We start from the raw sequence: 22,422 nt of genomic DNA on the forward strand, positions 1-22,422 counted from the left end.
GAGAGATGCTTCAGGACCGACCCCAGGCTTCCCCGCAGGAACAGCGTGGCCATGGCATGACCCAGGGCCACGTGAGCTCCGCGGGGAGGTGGGCAGCCACAGCAGCTCCCCGCAGTGAGGCAGACAGCCGGGGAGCCGTAGGAGAAAGCAGAAATTCAGCATGGTGGGGGTAGAAATCGCAGGTGTCACCAGTCCCAAACAAACCCAAGAGCTGGCCCCAGGGACGTGGAGGAGGCCCCAGAGGAGTGGGACGGGGGGCTGCCCCCCACGCCAGGGGCTCAACATGGGCTTCTGCACCTCCATCCCTGCAAGCGTCACCGTGGGCCTGGGGAGACACCGGGGCCGAATGTCGCCACGCTCGGTGCGAGAAGCGGCCGCAGCCCGGCAGCACCAGCTGAGCCCGGACCACCCAGGGAGCGGGGGCAAAGGGGACGAGCCCCAGCCCGGGCAGGATCCCCCCTCCCCGCCCAGCCGCGGAGGAAGAGCGAGGCAGCCCAGCCCGAGAAACACTAAAGCTGCCAACTGCTGCTCTCCAGAGCCACCCCAGCAGCGATGCGTGTTTGATTTCTGGCTCGCTGCAGTTCCCTGCCATTTGATTCCTCCCGCACTGGGCCGCGTGTGCGACACACAGGGAGCACACGGCAGGGCGGTGGTGGCCGGCCTCGCACTCCGGCCAGTGGGAACTGCTGGAGCAGCTCCGCGATGGCCAAACCGCACAGCGCCAGGGGCAGCCCTGCTGCGAGATGCTTCTGCTCATGTGAAACTGAAGTGAAAATACTAGTTTTAATAAAACAAGAAGTTTCTATAAAGGGAGCTGGACTTCCTCTGCATCTGTATCATTGGTGCTTTAAAAAAAATACAGCACACCTCGGCCTGAGTCTCTCCCCGTTTGCGCTCTGCACGCCGCTCGTCGTTGCGCTCAGGAAAAGGGCTCTGGCCTGCGGAGCTGGGGAGGAGAAGCCAGCACCCCAGCTTGCTCAGCCTGGGACTGCTGCCCTGCCGCGCACACGAGTCCATTTGTAAGCGTCCCTCCACAGATTCCCGCCAGCCTCACACCCCAGTGACGCTGCACTAGGCAGGGCGAGCAAACCCCACGGGTAGGGTACACACACAGGTACAGAAACGGCATCACCTGGATAGACTAGGATGCTGCAAAACGGGACTATCATCACCTTTACTGTGAGCTAGTAAAGAGCAATTCTTTTTGAAATTAAGCACTAAAATGCTCTGAAGGTCCACTGGGGCACCAGTTGCTGCTGATGGATGTAGCTCACATCCCGTGGAATTTGAGCACAGCCTACGCAAGTTGCACAAGTACCTCACAGAAAGAAGTTGCTCTCAGCCTCACTGAATCATGTTCAGGAGACCACGGACCAGAACTTGGGTCCGCCACAAAACATTATGAGAATGACATTTTATTGTATTGCCTTTCCAGCCTGGTATAGCATTACAGCATCATGTAAAAAATATGATCCTTGTATGTACAGGATCAAAATACATATTTCAAACCTGTACCTGGCAAGAGTAAGGACAGTTTGTGAACTCTCAAGGCTATTTAGTTACATGCATGTCCTGTAGCGAAGACTCCAGGCGGCTAAAATTAGAACTGTCAAAAGTTATGAATATTCATTAGCTCTGTGCATGCCAAAAATCAGCTCATTTAAAAGAGAAATTGTAGCTAACCAGTTCTTAACAGGTGAGGTACAGGGACTGCCTCTTTATCTCCATATACATTTTATATTAAATATGTACCAGACAGCGTACGAGTTGTCCATACGTATGCACACGCACACACATACACATCAGCTTGCTGTATCTTCTGTGAGGGTTCAACCCGAGATCGCAGGAGCGGAGCAGGACTTGGGCCACTGTACACAATCCCCACTACTGCCTGCACCGCCGCGTGCAAGTTACTCACACAAATACACTGCCTTCTGCCTTAAAAACCGTCGCGGTATTTTTACCCCTTACTCTCCTAGGAAGAAGGCTGCAGAATCATTTTCCCCATCCTTCCCACTCTCTGTGGTAGCCCCTCTCAGTATCCCAAACTAAGATGACATTTTTAGACGCTCATACGTTGCAAGCTGCCCAGGTAAAGCTCTACACGTATCTGGAGAAGCAAAGCAATGGTCAGGGTCCAACACCTGTCCCCCAGCTGGAGAGGACAAAGGCTCTGAAGGAGCAGATCAGATTCACTGGATATAACACTATTTACTGGGACTCCTCTGCTTCGTGCCAGGTCAGGGAGGGACGCTACTGAAACCAGCCAAATCAAGCTGCATCGGGACTGTCACGCAGCAGAAGCCGATTGGTGAATGTTGGGTTTCGTTGAATTATTTCTCCCTCTGCATCCATTTTAATGAAACATAGGGGCGGATGAAGAAAACTACTAAAATACCCCAAGCAGCTTCCCTGCAAGGCAGGTTTTCCTACACTCAACAAGCTCCACACTTATCACACTAAGCTTTAATTAGCCAGGATGTTTTAGTAAAAAAAAAAAGCTATCATGCCATTAAAAGTCATGTTTATGTTCACTCTGTGCACATTTCCATTCTTATTTTGTATTCAACAGTAGCATATTAGAAATGGAAACATGCATGCAATTCCCTCAAGCTTTCAGTTTCCTTCAGGAAGTTCAGGCTACGATGAGTCATAAGCAGGCAACTGGAACAAAGCAGAGATGCTACGTTTGGAAAAGGAGATGTGTAACACTTGAATTTTCAGAAGTGAACAACTGTCACAATAAACACATTGGAATCAAGATTCTCCATTAAACTGCAGCTACATTTTGTCCTGCTGCACATCTGGTTCAGGTTCTCCCGACCGCTCTCCTGTTGACTCAAGAGCTCAAAGCCAACCTCCGGTCACACTACCAGGTTCAACCCACTTTCCTCGTACAGACAGAACGTGCTCACGCTTTCCATTTCTCCTCTCCTTCCAGAGTAGCCACTGCTGGGACCAACAGGATAACACATCTGCAGACGCCCTCCCCACCCCTCTGCAACCCATGCCAGGTCCATCACGTCAATGACCAACGTTCCCCGGGTGCGCCAACACCAAAAAGCCTGGTCGCTCAAGCTAACATGCCCAAAGATGGCAGGCAGGAACTGTCCAGGTGGCCACAGTCCCTACAAACCAGGGCAGGTACAAAACCACGGTACGCACGTAAGCTGATACAGACGCACGCTGTGACGGCGCAAAACCAAACCCAAGTTTTGCCAGAATTGGCTTGAAGATGGGAACATCTCTCCCCCATCAAAGCTGAGGTCCTGGAAAACTTTTACACATACATGAGAGACAATTTCTCTAGAGAGAGAGACTGGGCCAGTGTCTCAGAGATCTTAACCCTCAAGTGTGCTCGCACTCTTCTATTGGCAGGGTGGGGGGGGGGGACAGACTGGGGGAAGAAAAGAAAAGAAAAAAGAGGCAGTAAACCTTACTGGGAACACAACAAGAGAGGGAATGGCTGTGATTCCTGGAAACCAGGTGCAGAGTAAAGCCTTTAAAGCAGTTCTAAAGAAGCATGGACATCAGCAGCAGCCTTCATACGCAATTCATCCATTCTGCACAGCTTTATTCATTCTCCATTAAACTCATTCCTGCTAAAACCTATTATTCACTGCTAACACCAAGCTACTACTCTACTACAGCAACATTAACCTCCATAAAATAATTAAAGGATGGATTATCAGCATGAGACCTTGCGTGTCACCTCTCTAGAACCTGATGTGTCTGTCACTGGCCTAGAATATAATGAGATGTTCAAATATAGAAAGTGGAGTCACCACTCTGCTCAGTTGTGACATTTATTCAGCCAGGAAGATCCAACTTCTCAGCTGCATTACGTATAATTTACTTTTGACCCTGGGTAGTTGAGAGTAATCTTTAAAGAAGCTATCCTTTTGAATCTCCTTTTTATATTAGCATTTAACTGCTCTAACAAATTTCCAGATGTACAAATTATAATGGACTCTAAATCAGCTCTTCCCCTTTGAACCACATCGTCACATAGGAAGGCATTTTTTAGCCATCTTCGTACTCAGACCAGCAAACATATCCATCTCTCAGCATCGGTTCCTGTTCCTTACAGCATCTCTCTAGTTTCAGTGAACGGTTCCCAAGTCAGTTTTCCCCATTGCAATACCCAGCCTACCGCCCCAACACCGCGGACCCTTTTCAACCCGCAGGGCTCTCAAGTGGCACCGTAATGCCGTTTTTCGATGGTGCGACAGGCCCAAAGACTTTAATGAAATCAATTCCAAATAATGCTCTTTTCATCCGCCCGGTCTCACCCCGCAGCCACGTCCCCTCCCCATTGATTGCAGAGCTGTGTCTCTCCCCCATTTTCAGGGCCCGCTCATCTCCTCCCTGCCCAGGGGAGGGTGATCCGCAGCCACCAGTTTGGCTCCTGCCCACCCGGGGGACACCAGGCGGGATATTCCGAGGGTCAAGGCTCAGCAAAGCCTGGCCAGAGCCTCCCTCAGGTCCTGCCCCAGGGCAGTGCGGAACATCTGGCTGCCATGGGGTACCGCCGCTGCCTGCCGGCACTGCCCAGCGTAAGGCACCGATGTTTGCATGCGGGAGATGCTACGCCATTGCAAGCTCTTACAATTATTGGAAAGGAGAATAATTTTCTCGTGCAGACCACAGTGGAGAGATCTTTCAAGGTCAGTTCTGCATCAGCAGGGCGGGTCAGAAGAAATACTGCGTAGCTGGAGCGCTTCCTGCAGATAGGTACTGACTGGGTTACAGGCAATTACCGTAACGCTGCTGCAGAGGCAGAATGAACGATCATAGCCCCTGGTTTAAGATATGTCAAAAGTCTGCATTAACCTATAATGCTTCTAAAATAAAGCACTTAGCGCTGCCTTAGCAAAATTATACAGCTCATTTCGTAGGAGAAAATTCATGTCACAATGGATAAAAAATACAGATAGGGAAATGATTTAAAGGAAACATCTTGCTAACGACAAGAACATTCCTGTGATGAGTAGGGTTACAAAGGAGCGGGCTGAAGTAAAACTGCATCCCTCATGAAGCATCAAATATGTTGGAAAATAAACCAAATCTTCCGTGCTGACTTACCCTATTAAAATGATGCTCTGGAAAATTGTCAAATGCACACAAGTGGGTGCACGTGTGACCGCAGGGGCAGCTGGTCCCACGTCCCCTGCGCAGGGACTGGGAGGCTCCTCCCTGCTCCAGCCCCCCAGAGCCGCCCTGGGGTGCGTGGGGCTGGGACCCCCACGGCTCGGGCAGCGCCGCGCGGAGCACCCACTGCCACTGATGACGTGGGGATGGCTGCGGGTTAGCCACCGCGCTCCGATGGAGTATTTTTTGTTAAAAGACTGTGTAGAATGTTCATTTTCTTAGAAACTATTTCTCTCACAGTCACTCATTCAAACGGATGCCGCTGTGCCTGTTTTATGCCCCTCTTCATTCCAGCAGAGACTAAATTAAGCTTTGAAGTTTAGTGAGAAATCCCAGTGGCATAAGACTTCAATGCTATTTCCTGAATCCTGGGGAATTAAAGAAAGGAGGAGAGCAGGAGAAAAGAAACCACTCTTCTCTCATTGTCTTCTACAGCTTGATCCTGAAGTGACTGACTTTGAAAATAACCTTAGTGTCGAACTTTATGCATTATTCATACATTCTGAAACATGTAAATACAGCTTTCAAAGGTCAAAATAAAACTCCTCTCCTATACAGGTTACACTTATTTAATATTTTGACACAGCAACTTACATAATGAATATTAAACAGCTGATGGGAAAAAAGTGCCCTCAACCGAGCAGGTACTTTTCTCCCCAGTACAGAACGTCTACACGTTGCTCTGAAAACTGGCAGACTACAAACGTGCATAAGGTTTTCCAAAAAGGAGGGAAGAATTAAGCATTTTAATTTTGCATAAAACTGTGTAGCTGCCAGCTTGCCATTGACCAAGTCTGTAGTCCGTCAGAATGTCGATTTGCAGGGACGTTCCTGGCATAGTAATGGTCTTAGGGGATCATGTAGTAGTATTATGTCAGTTTTCAGGAATAATAATGACAATTTAGTCCCAATTAGAAGATAAACTAAGTGTATTTCATTACGACAACAGTAAACAGGACACGTCTAGAGCGTACCTCGCATGCACCAGTCTGGGCTGATGTAAACCTGTGTCCTGCACTGCAGAACTTCGTACGACTACGTACCACAGGACAACCTAGATGCTCTGAAGCTTGGACAAAAATACTTGTCCCAAGCAGCAGATCAGGTGATGGAGTAATCTTTTTAAATTATTATTGAATCTTATAATAAAAGATCCACACATTTTGGGTCTCCCCACCCCCCGACCTGAGAACTCTTCTGGTGTAAGTAATCCCAGCCCACATTACACCCCATGGCCCCAGCACCGCGCGAGGAGGAGCAGGAGGACCAGGGGACACTCCCTGGCCCATGACTCCTGAAAAAAACCACAGATTGCAGACAGACCATTACATTCCTTGTTTTATAGCACATTTGCTATCAAGAAGGTCGACATGGTATCACTTAGAAAAAATTGTCTTTCCTATTCAAAGTACTGGGAGAGCTAACTTTAAAGGATGAAATTCACTTTCAAACCAAGCAGCAGCACCAGTCCTTCCATTTTCCAGCCCGCTGAGGTCAATTTTGAATGTTTAAATTGAACTGTATGGGAAGGTCAATAAAAGATCCATTTGCAAGACTGAGTTCCTCCCATCACACCAGGATCCTCCCCACAAGAGATCCTCGCCCACACAGCCTCAGCAGCAAGAGATGCTGCAACAACAGCTCAAACCATCTGCGTCTGTGTTAGGGAAGAGAAGGAGGAACACCATCGCAAGGGGAGCTTAGTCTGCGCAACACTTCACATCTGCAAGCAAAACATCTCCTGACGGGAAGAGGCAGGAGATCTACGAGGTAATTGCACATCTACTCTCCTTTCCGGCCTCAGTGTTTGAGGACGTGAGGCGGACAGGACTCGCCTTGCCACCTTACCTTTCCGGAGTGGCCTCTCTCTACTGCCTTTACCTTGAGGCTGCAAGAGCCAGTCCCTCCTGCGCCGCAGCACCCGAGCTGCGCAGCGCCGCTCACAACACCTCTCGTTTCACCGCCCCGTTGCAGCGCATCGGCACTGACGCGCTATCGGGCAGGTTTGCCGCACGCGCCCGTCCAACAGCCAGGACAGCCCACCCTGCCGACAGGGATTCATGCCAGCCGCTGCCAGCTGCTCTCGGTTAAACCAGGTGTCCCCGTCATAAGCCACGCAGCAGAAAGCGCCGTGCAGCAGCGTGACACGCACAGGAGGAGGTTTTTGTGAAGGTGCTCACTTGCAATTGCCTCAGCTAGAAGAGTTTACATTAAAATTAAGCATGACTAATGTTCAAGTTCCAGTATGAAACGTACCGGGGATTTTCTAACCCATTTTGACTATAGCAACTTGGTTCTCACCTGGCTGGCTCCAGCACGCGCGCAGGAAAAGCATGCACAGCATGCAAGAGGGACCCTAACAGCTTGCCACTAAAACCTTCATGGTCTGCAGGGGAGAGTACGCATAAACGTGCTGAATGTGAGAGTCCACGCTTCCTGCCGTACGCCAGAGGAGCAAATTAACAAGGACAGCCTGCAGAACTTGCCGAGTCCCTAAAGAGCCTAGCACGGATGTGGATGGAGCAATTCCCAATGCTAAACAGCTACACAGCAGTGAAAAAGTAATCAACATCTCACAGAAACTAGAATTGCATTCTCAAATTCGATTGTAACAAACAAATAAAAAAAAAAAAAAAAAGGGAAAACTCATCAGGGTAAATCAGCCCTCTTCATCCCTTGAGATACCAACTGAAAACTGCTCTAAACCAAAAATACCTCCGCAAATTCTGTGCTCTTTGGGCAGCGTCGAAGATGTTTTACCCACCAGTGCCACGATTAAATTTCCGTACTGAAGGGTGAAACAGGCTTGCGCTGTAAGCAGGCACTTGTTTCTCCTAATTTCATGCAGGAAGGAGAGAGACAAGAAGTTCTGCCTCACAGCCCCTCACGGCTGTGAGCGGGGTTAACCCTCGCTGCCAGGGACAGAAACCCCGCGAGGCCGCCAGCTCGATGGGACAGGGCATCCCCACACTTCCGGGCTCCCACCCAGTGCTGCGTTCCGTCGATGCCCATCACGAGTACCCAGGCACCTCTGACGCTAAACACACTGTTGAGGAGAGCAACAAACCTCACGGACGGCTCGGCTCCCCGGCGCAGCTCACTGGGGCGCGGGAGGGGAGGGGTGAGGTACCAAATATGAGGTGCTGACAGGAGCATCCTCTGTCAAAACCTCCTTATGGAGAAAGGCCATGTCTGCAGCCTCCTCGATTAAGAAAACAGACTTGGGGGGGGGGGGGGGGGGGGGGAAGAAAAAAAAAAAAAAAAAAGCAGCTGCCAAAGCAGCATTCATTGAAAAAGAATAGTTTTAGTTCAGAGTATATTAGCTCTACAATTTCAGTTTATGGCTGGTTGTTTTTTAAGCAATTGAGGGTGAAGCAACATCCTTTCTGGATGTTTTCTTCCTCAGACTAATTACACTCATGCACACACAAATTGTCCTTTCAGCTCTCATTTAAAGTGGTGGCAATATGAGAGAGCAGAGAGGGTAAATAAACTGAAATTTCAAGTTTATTCTGGGACAGGAAACAAAAGTCTTCTGCTCGTATCTACAGCAGCATTAAAATTAAGTTCTGAGCTTTTTTAAACATAGGTGTTTGTTACAAACACTCACACAACCTCTGTCTAGTCTCCACGTACAGTAGGCACAACAAAATTATTTCCAATGTACTTTCTGCATTATTTGCCCAGGGACTGCCAGTGATGTTTTATTTGCCCTTGCTGTCAATCATGGGACAGAACACGGGAACCAGGTGCTGATGTTCTCTGGAGCCGCACGCAGAAGATCCTTGGCTTCCAGGATAACCGTAACCTGGTGCCAGTGCACTTTCAAGTCAGAGAAGCTAAAATGCTCCATTTTATCCCACTCTGCAAGATATATGCTGAGTGTAAACAGACCCAAGCTGGAAATTGCCAGAGCATTAGCATATATGCAAAATGCCTTTAATCAGAACCGCACAGAGTGGAACTTCCAAAACAACGTTTCCACAGCATCTTACGAAAAGTGCCACTGCTATTTGCACTCAGCTGACTTCCCGAACCGAAACCAGGCCTGCAGCCGCAGCGCTGAGAAAGCCGTTATACAGCATCAGAAGAAAAACATTCTGATCAATCCAGCCAATTTTACCTCTACTAGGAGCATAATAAAACTTTAACAAAAAAAAAAAAAAAGCAGAATGAAAAATGAGAATGGCTTTTATTTAACTAATCCAAGGATTAATTAAAATAAAGATTTGCTGTCAGTTGCGAGCATCAACAAATAAACACAACATTATTCTAATAATGGCTTATTACATTATTTTTCTGCTAGAGTGCAATATTGATTGGGAATCCTTGGGATGGAACAAATTGAATATTTGAGCAAATTTAATAACTGTTTACTTACAAATGCAGATGCTTATTGTTTAATTTGAAGGGAGTCCATAGGCAAGAAGCAGGTGCTGGCCAAGGGGGCCCAGCGCCACGGCAGGTCCAAGGGGCCAGGCCCGCAGTTCGTCAGCCCCGCGCAGGCTCACGCCGCGCAGAGGCGTGACTCTGGGCTTTCCCAGACGCGCCATCAGGCCCCTGTTCTCCTGGGCGGCGTTCCAGTCGCGTACCTGGCCCCGCAGTCAGGTCTGCTGGAGAGCAGGGCTGCCAGTCGGGCAGGGCACAGCCTCCCCGCGCCCCGGGCTGGGATCCCCTTGGGACCCCGTCCCCTCCGCAGCAGCCAGGCAGCCCGGCACCGAGACAGACGCAGAGCCGGACCGTGCCGCTTGCTCGCGGTGCCACGCGCCTGTCATGTATCAAACAGAGAGTCACAAACCGCTCGCTGCGCACAAAGGCCCATCACCCAGAACCGCAACGATGCCAAGCTGGTACCACAGAAACGCACAGAAATAGCGACAACATCCAGAGATGAGTTGCCCTCCATTTGCGGCTACTGAATCCACTGCACCTGGGGCTCTGATTTCCAGATTCCACAGCTACAACTTAATGGGTGCCAAGGTCTCAGGGCTATAAGCTTTTGATCATCCTAATTCAATAAAGCACTTTTCAATCAGCTTGTTTTATTAAAAAGTTTAAAATCCCCAGCAAGAGAAAAAATGCCACAGGCTTCTTAGCGTGCAACACGAAACCTTTCAGTCCTGGCCTGGGAGAGCTGTCCCGACCTGGTGTAGGTGTCCGGTTTGATCCGTATTTCAGCACAGAGCAGCCCTCCTGCCTCCGGTCTCACAACAGTCACCGCACACGTTTACGTTAGGAACAACAGCACGCACGCGCTCTGTAAATAGTGTTCAGTGTGTCAGCAACATGCAGAAAGCTCAGGAAGCAGCTAAAGCCTCCATAGTGCCCATGTTCAAATTACTCCCGCTTTCTTAGGCTTTAATTTCTGTATTATTCATGCTGATTTAAAGTTTACTAATATTATCAAGCCTGATTGCAGACTTTTTAATTTAAAAAGTACCTGCAAGCTAGAAGGGGATGGAAATTAATAGAACAATGCCACAAAATACCAAATTGGCTTATTCTATATGAGCTATGCATAAATACATCTCTCGTTTCACACAGAACACAACAACCTTAAGACTGGCTGCTTTCTGACCCAAAGACCTTAAGACTGGCTGCTTTTTGACCCAAATCAGACCAAAAAAACCCCAACTTTCTCCCGATTTCAACCTTGCTGTTAGGTCTGGGAAGCACAGCAGCGCTGGGGCCCCGCCCCGCAGCGCTCCGTGCCCGCCGGCTCCCTCCACGCTGTCAGGACTCAGTTTGTAGAAGACAACAACATGGCAGAGAGGAAACTGGAGGAAAGGCATTGAGAAGAGACAGTGGAAGCATGCCACGGCATCTGCTTTCCAGTCACGGAAGAAAAAACCTCGATGCGATCACATCCACGCGGCGTCAATTCCCTTTGGCACTGCACAGCCAGGCGTACGAACAGCAGGCCTGCTGTATCACTGAGTACTTGGTCTTGAAGTCAAGAAAAGAGAGCAAGCAGGTTTTCAGTAGTAATTTGTCTCAGCGCAGGCTTTAAATCCTCAGTTTATCTCTGTCATTGCCAACATTTAACTTAATCTGTTGCTCTGTCTCTTTCTTACTGCTTAGAGTCCCAGAAGGATAAGGAACTGATATACATAAAGAACTGAATTTCAATTAATGCAGACTCTTGCTAATTCTTCCAACACATAACTAAAACATTTTAACTCACTAATTTCTCATTGCTGAGCCTCTAGAGAAGATGCTTCTACATATTTATTTTTCTGCAGGTTGGTATTTATCACCCACTGTGGCTGTCAGTGCCACGAAGGTTTGCAAGCAACACCTCTATCTTCCACCTTCCCAGAAGTAAATATTTCAATTAAAATGAGAAGCAATTTAAATATTAGCATGAGGTTTCCAAACAGATTTAAATAGTGCCCCAGCTGCACAGCGCCCTGTTCTAGTTTGGTTCATCATTTCAGAGGAGAACGTGCAACGCTAACCAAACAAGTACATTTCGTGTTTCAACACACGACCACGAACAGGACTGATGCAGAACACGTGTGGAAAGCACAGATTTGTCTGCTCACTGGAGGAAGCGACGTCCGCGGTGTGTTTAAGCAGAGCCACTGTGTTCGTTCCCACGTAAAGGCAGGACGAGCTGGCGACGACAGAGCAGCGCCCGGGGAAGGGGGTGCAGGAGGGGCCGCCAGGGACCCAGCTCTGATGTCCTCTGCTCCCCCAAAGCCAGCAACCCTGAGCTCACCAACGCCGCGAGCAAGGGCCAGTGTCCAACCAACACAGCAGCCACGCTCAACAGCCAAGAAGCCATCCGACGCAGCATGCGCAGTAACTGCTGCCCCCCAAAAGAGCTGAAATTCTAAGCACTGATGTTTTCGTGTCGCAAAGTCACCGACAGGTTTGTTACGCTGCCCTAGTGCATCCGAGCCTCTGCTCTGGCTGAAAGCTTTCCCGCAGCTGAGAACCAAAGAAATGAGAACGTTTTACTTACGGAGCCAAGCGGAGACCCAATGAACCCGCACCAGCCGGCAGTCCTGTGGGTCCTCAGCGCTTCCCACTTCACCAGGCGTTTCCTTCACCAAAGCACGCACTCCATCTCAGTCCAGGCAAGCCGAGCCTCACGGCACAGCAAAAGCACCACAGTGAGCCCCGCTCGCAGAGGGGCAGACACCAGCAGCTGCCCCGCAGCATTCCCACACCACAGCAAAGCTCACCAGCAGCAGAGGAACGGCCCACCCAGCCACGGGCAGGAGCTGGGTCTGAGCCAGGGCTGGTCTCACCGTCATCTCCTTCCACCCCACCACCACTGCCGGCCCCCTCACCGTTAGCACCTCGTTTGGGAGAGCAGGCCCTGCCCTCTGTGAGAACCACGGGTCCCTCACCAGCCCCAACATCTCATTCTCCCCTCTGAACCACAGCTGGTGCACCACGCAGGTGAGGCACGTCTGACCACGGTGAATCGGTTGATCCCGGCGTGGAAGAGAGGGTAACACTCCCTCCCTGGGACAGCCGGCTAGAGGCAGGAGTGGGAACGTTTTGGTGTGGTGTTACAAAGAACAACTCTTGCTGAAACTGGGCTTTGCTAAGGTTGCGTGGCCCTTTTTGGGAGCGCACGGCCCCGGGGACTGAGCCCAAAACACAAATGCCAGTGCCAGCCTCTTCTTACCAGCAGTGTAAACCACAGAGCCCTGGCCTCAGGAAATAAAAACATACCCATTTAGTTAATTAGGCCAAGCAGAGCTTTCTCATATTGCCTCATTTTCTGCCAAATTAAAAACAGCCTTTTGAATTTTTTGCCACGGAACAATGTTTTCTTTCTAAGAAGTCGGTCTAGAAATAACTGCCCTGCTATCTGACAAGCTCAGAGATAAGCGACCGTTGGGTCCCTTTCCGGCGTGGGTACGTGCTTCGCATGTCTCCTCTGTGCTGCTAATTCATTAATCCCCTCTATCTGCACTCACTCACATTTCTTCTCCGCTGTTTTCTGCATGAAGTAGTGCTTTGTATCTTCCTAGGATCTGTTTATTGGCTAAAATGAAGAAAACAAAACTGTACAACAAAGGCCATGCTTGTCCTCTTCAGCTTCAAAAATAATCATGTTTCTTTTTATCTTGAAACCATAATTCACCACACAGTTGAGAAAGCCACTTTAAATAAATTGTATTTTTCCTCTGTGAAGTCTTTATTTTTATAACTTTAAATGCGATGTCACTGTGGAAAGGAGTACGAATTATTCTCCCCATCAGTTAGCATTCAGGACAACGTGGTACTTTCTTTTGGTAAGAACTGGGACCAAAACCTGTGCAGGCGCTCGCTGCAGGAGGGGCTGTCACCACACTGGCGGCTGCCAGCATGTGCTGTACCTGGTCGTGCTGGTGGGGGAGAAGGGGATTGTCTCTCCTTTGCTTTCCTGTTAAATATCGACACGGAAGCCCATGGACTGTTTATGCATATGTAGACCTTTGCGGGATGCTCTTTGTTACCAGAGTGCCCGTTATTCCCTCCCTGTGCAGTGCTCGGACATGGGGAATACTGCCAGGAGCCATCCTGTCAACACTTGAATCAAATAACTTTTAACAAAAGCCATAAATGGTTTTTAAGAGTCATGAGCACATCTCCAGCAATCAATAAAACAAGCTTGTTGTAGCCATGGAAGGACTCCAGACACAGATGATGACCGGGCTGTGCTCCATGCGAGTTGGGCACGCGTGCTCTGAGCATCCCGAGCTCTGCAAACAGACTCTGGGAAGAAGCCACAGAGATTGCAAAAGGATGCAGCCAACGATCATTAAACGGTAAACAGGGCACTTGGAAATACATTTGAAGAATACTCCTGAGAAAAGTCTCCAGCTCGAGTGCTGCACCAGGGCATTAATGGAACTAAGCTAACCCAGCAGCCGTTAGGAGGCAACGCAGAATCACAGAATCGTTAGGGATCAAGGACTAAGGACACAGCCTGGCCTTCCTGGGACCACAGATGGCCTCCTTGCTTTCCTCTGAATTGGACTTCAAACTAAAAGCCCTTGTTAGCTCCCCTTCAGCTTCTGTAGGCTTTTTGTTCTGCAGGTTCTGCATCTGGAAATTTTACACTTTCCTTGGCTTTCATCTTGCATCCTAGCACAGCTCACTGAATCCCAACAGCAGCTTCCACAGAGGAACGGTTTGATACAGAAGCTGAAAGGCTGCACAACCTGGGCTGGCGTCTCACCCTGCAAGTCTACAGGTAAGAGGAACAAAACCTTCCCCAGGATGCCACGCAGGCTGGGATTGCTGGGGTCACTCGCGCCAGCCCGCCCTCCCCGCCGCGTGAACACCGGCTGGTAGCAAGGCACTGTGCGACGGCAGCAGAACAGCCAGAGGCGCTGGGATGCTGCAAAGCAGGAAAAACGTGCTCAAAGAAACCAGATTTTAAAGACAGAGCATGACAATAAGTTTGAAGAGCTTTTGTTGCTTTCAAGACCAGATGAAAAGCATCTCATTCTCTGCTGTCACCCCACTGAATTCACCTGAGCTGTGCCATAAACTTACATGGCTCCAGAGCCGGTCATCCAGCTGTTCCAGTGCTGCCGAGGAGCATTTCTTGAGCTGGTAAATGTTAGCGTCACTCTGTCCACTTCAAACAGATTTTTTTTTTTTGTTTATCCACTGCTGACGATCACCTCCTTCAGCCATTTCAGGGTAATAAAAAGGTTGTTTAAAAAAAACATTAAAACTGGTAAACAGTCCACGCAAGAAAACATTTAAAAAGATTTTTAAGTGGAGGTTGTAAGTCTGAAGAGATACCTCAATGATATTTTTATATTGCTATTTGTGCAATAAAACAGGCAAGAGAGTCCCAAAGGGACTTATTTTGGATGCACAGAAGGGCAAATAGAGGGGAAATGCTGCACTGAAGTAGCACAGGTTTCAGAAGATTTTCATGACAATGAGATTAGCGAGAGAAACACAGTACCACAGTCACTACAGTCACTACCTCTTCCAGGAGCGTCAAGCAGAAGGAGGTGGACGACCTACATCTTGGCTCTGTGTGAGACAGAAATGAGAATTAGAAAGGCTTGTTAACTTGAATTATATATGCCAGGTGTCAAATATCACAACGTTATGGAGGAACATAAACCGAATATTCATGGAGATGACATGTGTTCATGTACTTTGTCCAGTATCCCGTGTATACAGAAACAAGCTGAAATGATATGGAGATTGTGGTACTGAGTAACAACCCCAAATGAAGGCAGATTTGTTCTCTGGTGCCACTGAAGAGAGACTTTATTGTGAGTTTTGCTGGCTATGATGCAGAAATATAGCATTAAGTAAGCTCTGTAAGTGGAAAGGTACACAAAATTGTTATGTAATTACTTAAATTCAGAGGCTTTGCACTTTGCTTTGAGGACCATTCTTCCAGCAACAAGAGGTCTTCCCAGAAATAAGATCTATCTTTTAAAATGAAAACAAACCTTTTTTTCTTAAGCTGCTCTCAGAAACCTTCTAAATTAAACCCAGCTAAGTCCTGTACTGTAGACTGACAGAGCCTGCAGAGCCCAAAATAGTGATTTCCAGAGAAACAAACCACTCCTGTTAATCAGAAGAGCATGTTTACTTCGCAGTGCAATTATGACAATTTAAATGTTGGTATTAGCTGTTTTGCCTCTGTATTTGTCATCAAAGAAGATATTATAAAACTTAATAGAGTTTTATAACTCTATTAGGAGTTTTAAGTAAAAAGAGCATCCCATTCTGCTTTTCCTCCTCTCCTCCTCCCCAGCCCATGAAGATTTTTGCTCTCCCATTCATGAAGGCGTGAGCAAGCAGGGCCGGGGGGCTGAGGCACCACTCTAAGATCATTTAATTGCATTTACATAGTTGTGACTTACACAGAGCAGTTCCTATTTTCCAGGTTTGGGAGCACAAGGCAACAGAGGAGAGCAACCGCACAGCTATCATGAGCACGCAAAGAAGCCACACTTGCCCTTAAGACCAGACTTGCTTTTGGCTCCTCTGCATCTCATGCACAGCTGACTCACTGCCAGAGCCTCAGCAATCAGCTCCTCGCGGCTCCAAGACAGTGTTCTGCCCAGGACACAGTCCCTTCGGGCCACAAATGGCTGCAGACGGATTTTGCTGAGACATCAGTATCTAGAGAACCAATCTTCATATAGCACACCAGTAACAACTCACATCTTAGACAAAAAGCATCATGTGTATAAGAGTGGATTCTCTAACACCATGCCGAAGCGCAATGAGCGAGTTTAAACCACCGATTTCAACACCAGCGTTTTTACTTTTGAACTGGCGCCAGCAGCCGCACAAGGCTGCCGCCAGCCGACTCCCCCAGTGAGGCCACTGCTTCGGACAGACGGCAGCGGGAGGGAGTCAAGCAGGAAGCGTGGACCCTGCACCTCATGGAGGGACAGACATGAGTGTTGGAGGTCGGCATGGAGCCATCGAAGCCTCCGGTGCTAGAGGGGAAGCCGCAGCTTTCATGCCTGCCCGTCTCACCTGCAGCCCAAGGGACAAAGCCACTGCTCACAGCTGGGTGGTCTGGAAACATCCCTGACCCCAGGTGAAGGCCACTGAGCCACAGCAGGATACCAGAGTCACTTTGTCACCTTCATGATGTAGCATGCAAGGGCGGTCAGCAGACAAGCTCTCACACCCTTAAAACCCAAAGCTCACTTATATTTTTGGTCTTGGCATGCATTACAAAACTAACAGTGGTCTCCATCTTTAAGGCACATAAAGAACACAACCCAAAGTCTCTCTGAACTTCTCAGCAATCACAGCCTTCCAGGTCAATACAAAGGTCTCACAGAAAGTAATTTTTATTTTACCTTGCAAGTGTCAGGGATCTTCAGGAGTTTGCCCAAGTCTCGGCATGCTCCTCAAGCATCCAAGCAGCATGGGGGCACTCGCCACTCTGCCATGAAATGCAAGCCGTGCAGCGTTCCCGGGCTTGTCATCACCCCTTCGTTTTAACTGTAGGAATAAACCGCATGATGAATATTGGTGTCTCTGTATAAACACTGCCACTATGAAGCCCGCTAGTGATTATTACTAGTGACGTAATACTGTATTGCTGGAGAAAAAACAGCCAAGCTCACCTTCCTCTCCATTACCACCCAACCGATGTCTAACCCCCTGCCCACTTATGTACGAGTTAGACACCCTGCGCTGATTGCAAATTGAGGTTGAGCACTTTTTTCATTGTTACTAAATTAAAATTATAATTTTCCAATTGGCAATAACAACCCTTGCATTTCAACATTAATCAACAAACATGTTTATATATGTAAAAGGGAGAAAAACCTATGACAAATAACTGAATCATTTCCTCATTTATTAGGTTATTGCTTCATCCTTATATTTCTGCATTTCCAGATTAATTTAAGAACCTGTGAAATTCCTGCAACATTTGCAAAAAACTAAAACTCTTCCTTTGAACACTTTACAAAGTTTTTCCAGGAACACTTTGCTTACCAGATTTTCAGTGTGCACCTAACTTAATCAATGAGATTTAGTCATATTTAATCCCTTACTGAAGAGGATTATGTATGGCATCCAGCAAAAGCACGGGCTGCACACGGCAGGAGCCCGTGAGCCTCTGACACCGGCTGGACCGCAGCGATGGTCGGGCAGTGCTGCCGAGCAGCCGCAGCAGCCACCACATTGCCCTCCAGCCGCCCACCCTCCCACGCCTGCCAGCAGCCAGCATCCCCCTCCCCACCCGGCATCGGAGCCCGCACGCTCTCTTCTGCCGCTCTGGCACAAGTCAGGCCACGGCACCTTGACCCACCAGTCAGGGACAGTGGCCACGGGATAAATTAACTCAGACGTTCAGGGGAAGTACAATTATGATGTGAGCTGGCCTCCACTAAAAATTATTTACTTACCTTGGGTAAGAGAGCAGAGTAATATTTCTAAGTTTGCTTCAATTTTGTTTCAGCTGCAACAGATTTATTAAGTTTTGCATTTTCTAAGACTCCAGAGTTCTTGCATTATTCAGAGGTAATCCTTTCTGTAATCACTCTTTACAATGAAAGGGTAGCACAGAAGATTATCCTCAACAGGCAAAACCAGCGTATCTGCCACAGCTGACGTACCCACAGAGCACGCGCCCCGCTGGGGCCGTGGAACACTTCCCGTCACTGGAGATGCAGCTGAGCAGGCTTTGCTCTGTGCTCATTATCTCTGCAATATCTGTATCAGATGGATTTCAGGCAAGAGAAGAATTAGTAAAACACAATAGGGAATCACAGTCAGTGTTCATAGCCCCTGGGGAAATCTTTCTGAATGGCTCCTAGTAGGAGGCGAGACTGGGGAGATAAGGGGCAAACAACCAAGACTATCTTGGCTGAAATTATTTTAAGGAGGAGCTTTGGGAACACCAAGCTACCTTCTTTATGGACTGGTTTCTATTCTTACGTAACCTAAGGTGAGAAGAAAGCAGGACGGGAGGTTTCCCCAGGTGCTCCAGGTCTCCGTCCTCCCCAGAAGCATGCAGCTGCCGGTGCCTCTCTCCAGTCATGTGAGGTGTGCAGCCATTTCCCCTCTTCTTTTCTCAACACCTGGAAGTTATAATTATTACCAGGAAGCATATGTAAGTAAAAACCAGGTTTAGCTGTTAGGGCCTGAAGAACTGCAGAGCCAGACTAGAAGTCCTCCAGGTCCCAGCATGGGGCTTTGAGCCGTTCCTGTGCCGCGCAGGGGCCACGATCCGAGAGAGACGTCTTCGTCAGGGTGCTCTGTAACGTGCCTCCCATACTCCAGCTGGTACAGTACAGATGCTGTTGTTACAGGCAAGTTCAACCTGATGCTGAAAGAGAAACACATTAATAAATGCGCCATACTTAACAAGAATTTAATTATGTTAGTGTTTTTTACAAATTGTAAATGTATTCTTCAAAACCTCTGTGCTATATATAATTGATGGAACTGATGAAAGGCAAAAAAATGTTAATAAATTTTTACTATTTGGAAGTCTATTTCACTTTTCATTTTTCCAAGATGAGAAAATTCACTTCATAGAAAAAGTGGCTCGATACTGACATACAGTAAAATGCAAATTGAGTTTTTACATAGACACAAAGAGCACGCTAGAGGAAAAGTGCATAGACCAGAACTAGTGAGGAGTAAAAAAGGAATATACTTACTGGGCCACCCTGATCTCTCGTAATCACTTTGCCCTTCTTGCAGACATGGCGTGAGGCATCTTCACGTGGTGAATTTGGTCTCTTGTCTGTGACAGAGGAAGTCTGAAGGAAGCAAGGAGGAGGAAATTACTCTTAGAAACTGAACTAGCAGAGATGTTCTGGATCGCTCATTTGTTCATTATGCCACAGTTATGTCTTTTAATTCACCTTTGTATTGCGCTGCATTAGCATCATGGAACGACAAGGTGGAGTCTGCCCCAAAACCCCCCGAGCCAGGGTGCCGGTGGGTAACGCAGAGCAGGGGCCGTTTCGCTGGGGCGTGCCAGTCAGCCCGTGGAGATTCAAACCTACAACTTTCTCTGAGTTAGCCAGCAGAATAGGCAGGAAAATCACATTTCCTTGCAATCTGGATCATCTGTAGAAACGATGCCTGGGCAGAAGCAGGGGCGCGAGCGGTCACCATGCCCAGGGGGCATGAGCTCACCTCCCAAGAGCCACAGCCCGATGGCTCATCTATGCTCAGGCAACCTGCATCACCTTGACTGCAAGAATGGTGTTTAAAGAAGAGAGAAGTGACATTTGCAAACTCCCAACAGTCCCTTTGGGTTTCCAAAACAGCCAGAGGCAACTTCAGTGTAAGTAAGAACAAAGTGTTTCAGGTAAAGAGCAAAAGAGTTATTTTACTCAAAACAATGCAACTCCTCTTAAATTCAGTTCTTTCTCAGGTCTGTAAATTACAATAATCTGGGGGAAAAAGGTCACAGCTATTAGATAATTTATTTCAGTGAGTAACAGCTTCTGACTTCCTGCAGACTGATAAAAAGAAAAAACCCAGGGGCCTATTTTCATTGCCCTTCACAGGTGTAATTCCTGTGCACGTGCTCCATTAACATTTCACATCACTACAGCGCTCAGCTGACCTCCCTCAATGAAAAATAACGTATTTTTCAGAGCTGTTGTCCAGCGACCAGTCCGAAATCTCCTGTGCCTTGTACAGCCAGCCATAGACACCAGAGGGATGCTCCATAAGGTTTGACTCCTTTCAAAAGGAGTCAGGGATGCCACCAGCACTGGAAGAGCAACCCAGTATCTATCATTTTGTTCTTTATTTAAAATATTTTGCCTTCCCCTTCTTCCATACAATTACATTTACTATGGTGAATTGGCAAGCAAAATTGCCCTATTCATATACATTGTTGTTAAATTACTCTATAATTAGTACTAACATATTGTACTTACAGCATTTACTATGCTTGACGGTTCCATCAACATAACCTTATGGTGATCTATAGCAGTAAGGATAACAATTAAAATGGTATTACTCCATTTTAAACACCCACTGACAAGTTCTACCCACTTTTACAAGCATCATTTCAATCATGTTTAGCCACATCCATAAATTCTATTAATATTTCCACACAGCCTTCTTGCACTGCTTTCCCTGTCTATAGGGAGAAACAGAAAAAGCCTTCCCAGCCTTTTGGGCAGGACTGGGAGGCAGAGGGTCCGGGGCCAGGATGGGACAAATACCAGGGGCTGTCAGGAACCCAGGAAACTGCCAACAGCTTCATCAGCGCTGGAATTCCCCCATATAACTCAGTAGGACTCAGGATCCTAAGTCCTTGGGGTCCTGCAAATCCTGGTTCATTGGCCAGGAGGGATGCACTGACTGCACCCAGGCACGGAAGAACAGGACCCCACAGAGGGGACAGCCACGGCGGGAGCACTGCTGGAGGGCACGACCAACCGCACCCGAAACCTATTCGCATTCTGGAGAGAAACAACCTGCTGCTCTGCCACGGACAGCTGCAGGGACCTGAAAACCAAGGGCAGGCACCGACCGCGGTGTTCTTTTTTCTTTAAAGACGACACGCAGATTATGCTCTGTTTGCCACTTTGCAGGCCAAATTTGACCACCAAGGGTCTGAAGGGTGCTGTCATACTTGGTAACCTATCAGCATTTAAAGCCCGTCCCATCAAACCCACCCTAAAATAACTGCGATATTAGCGTTTCCCAAGCTATTGGAAGCAGCAGCACAGAACACGCTTCTGCGGTGGCAAACAGCTGGCAAATACAAGCTTTTATGTTCTGTCTGGGCAGATTTATATGTTAGTAGGGTGAAATAAATGATAGGTCTGATGAGTGATAAAAACATGAGTTAAGGTTTGCAAAAGCATGTCTCCACGGCATTCCTGCATTTCCAGTGAACCTAAGGGTGGCGTTGAAACTTCGCAGGGAAAAACTGACGCCTCCTTTGCCGGAATGGGAGCTAGGAGAGATGCGTCAGCTCCCAAAATCATCAGAAGTTAGGTGCCCCCGGACACAACAAAACAGAGGAGTTGTGCCTCCAGTCACATGGATCCATTCCTGCGCACCATCCGTAAGCCAGCGCCAAGATTTAGCCCTTGGTTAGGAAGAATATTTACACGTCACCTCCCCACAAGCTGAGTGCAGAACCCACCATAAATAGGCAGTGTAACACTGAAATTACTTTTACAAAGGAAGCCTTCCATTTTTCATAATGAAAAGGAAATTCATTTGAATACTAATAGCACTCCTCGGTCCCTTACAAGCAGTGCTTCCAATGCGTAGTGTGGTACAGATGAGCGGGGTGAGGAGGAGGGGTGGAAGTGACCTAAATCCCGACAGTCACATAATCCTGCAGTTCAGAAGTTATTGGAACGTTTCAGAGCATAATGCCCAACAATTTGCATGCCAGGTACCTTCCACACACACTGCAGGATTGCTAAAGGTTGCACATTTGAGCTTTAATGCTTGTGCCCTTTTCTCAAATTAGCAATACAGCGAAGCGCTGATGAGATCCTATCTTTGACACAGTAAAATGATGGTAACATTCACGTGGGATCTTACCCAGTACAACTCCTGTTTCCACGGGACCAGAAAAGGAAAGAAAGTCCCATTAAACCTATTAAAGAAGGTGATATTCACCCTGCAGCCATAAGAATATATTTGAGCACTACATATCACATCCTGTGAAAAGAAAGCAGAAAATGAAAATTCAGGAGCAGCAACAAGGATCTAAGCAATCCTGTAATACAATCCCAGCCACAATTTAGTGCTGATTATAATTCTAGGTTTCTAGACATTAAGGAAGGAAACCAGATGAATTTTGGGGGACTCTTACAC

This window comes from Chlamydotis macqueenii, chromosome 19, assembly GCF_036417535.1.
Source record: "Chlamydotis macqueenii isolate bChlMac1 chromosome 19, bChlMac1.mat, whole genome shotgun sequence".
Classification (NCBI taxonomy): Eukaryota; Metazoa; Chordata; class Aves; order Otidiformes; family Otididae; genus Chlamydotis; species Chlamydotis macqueenii.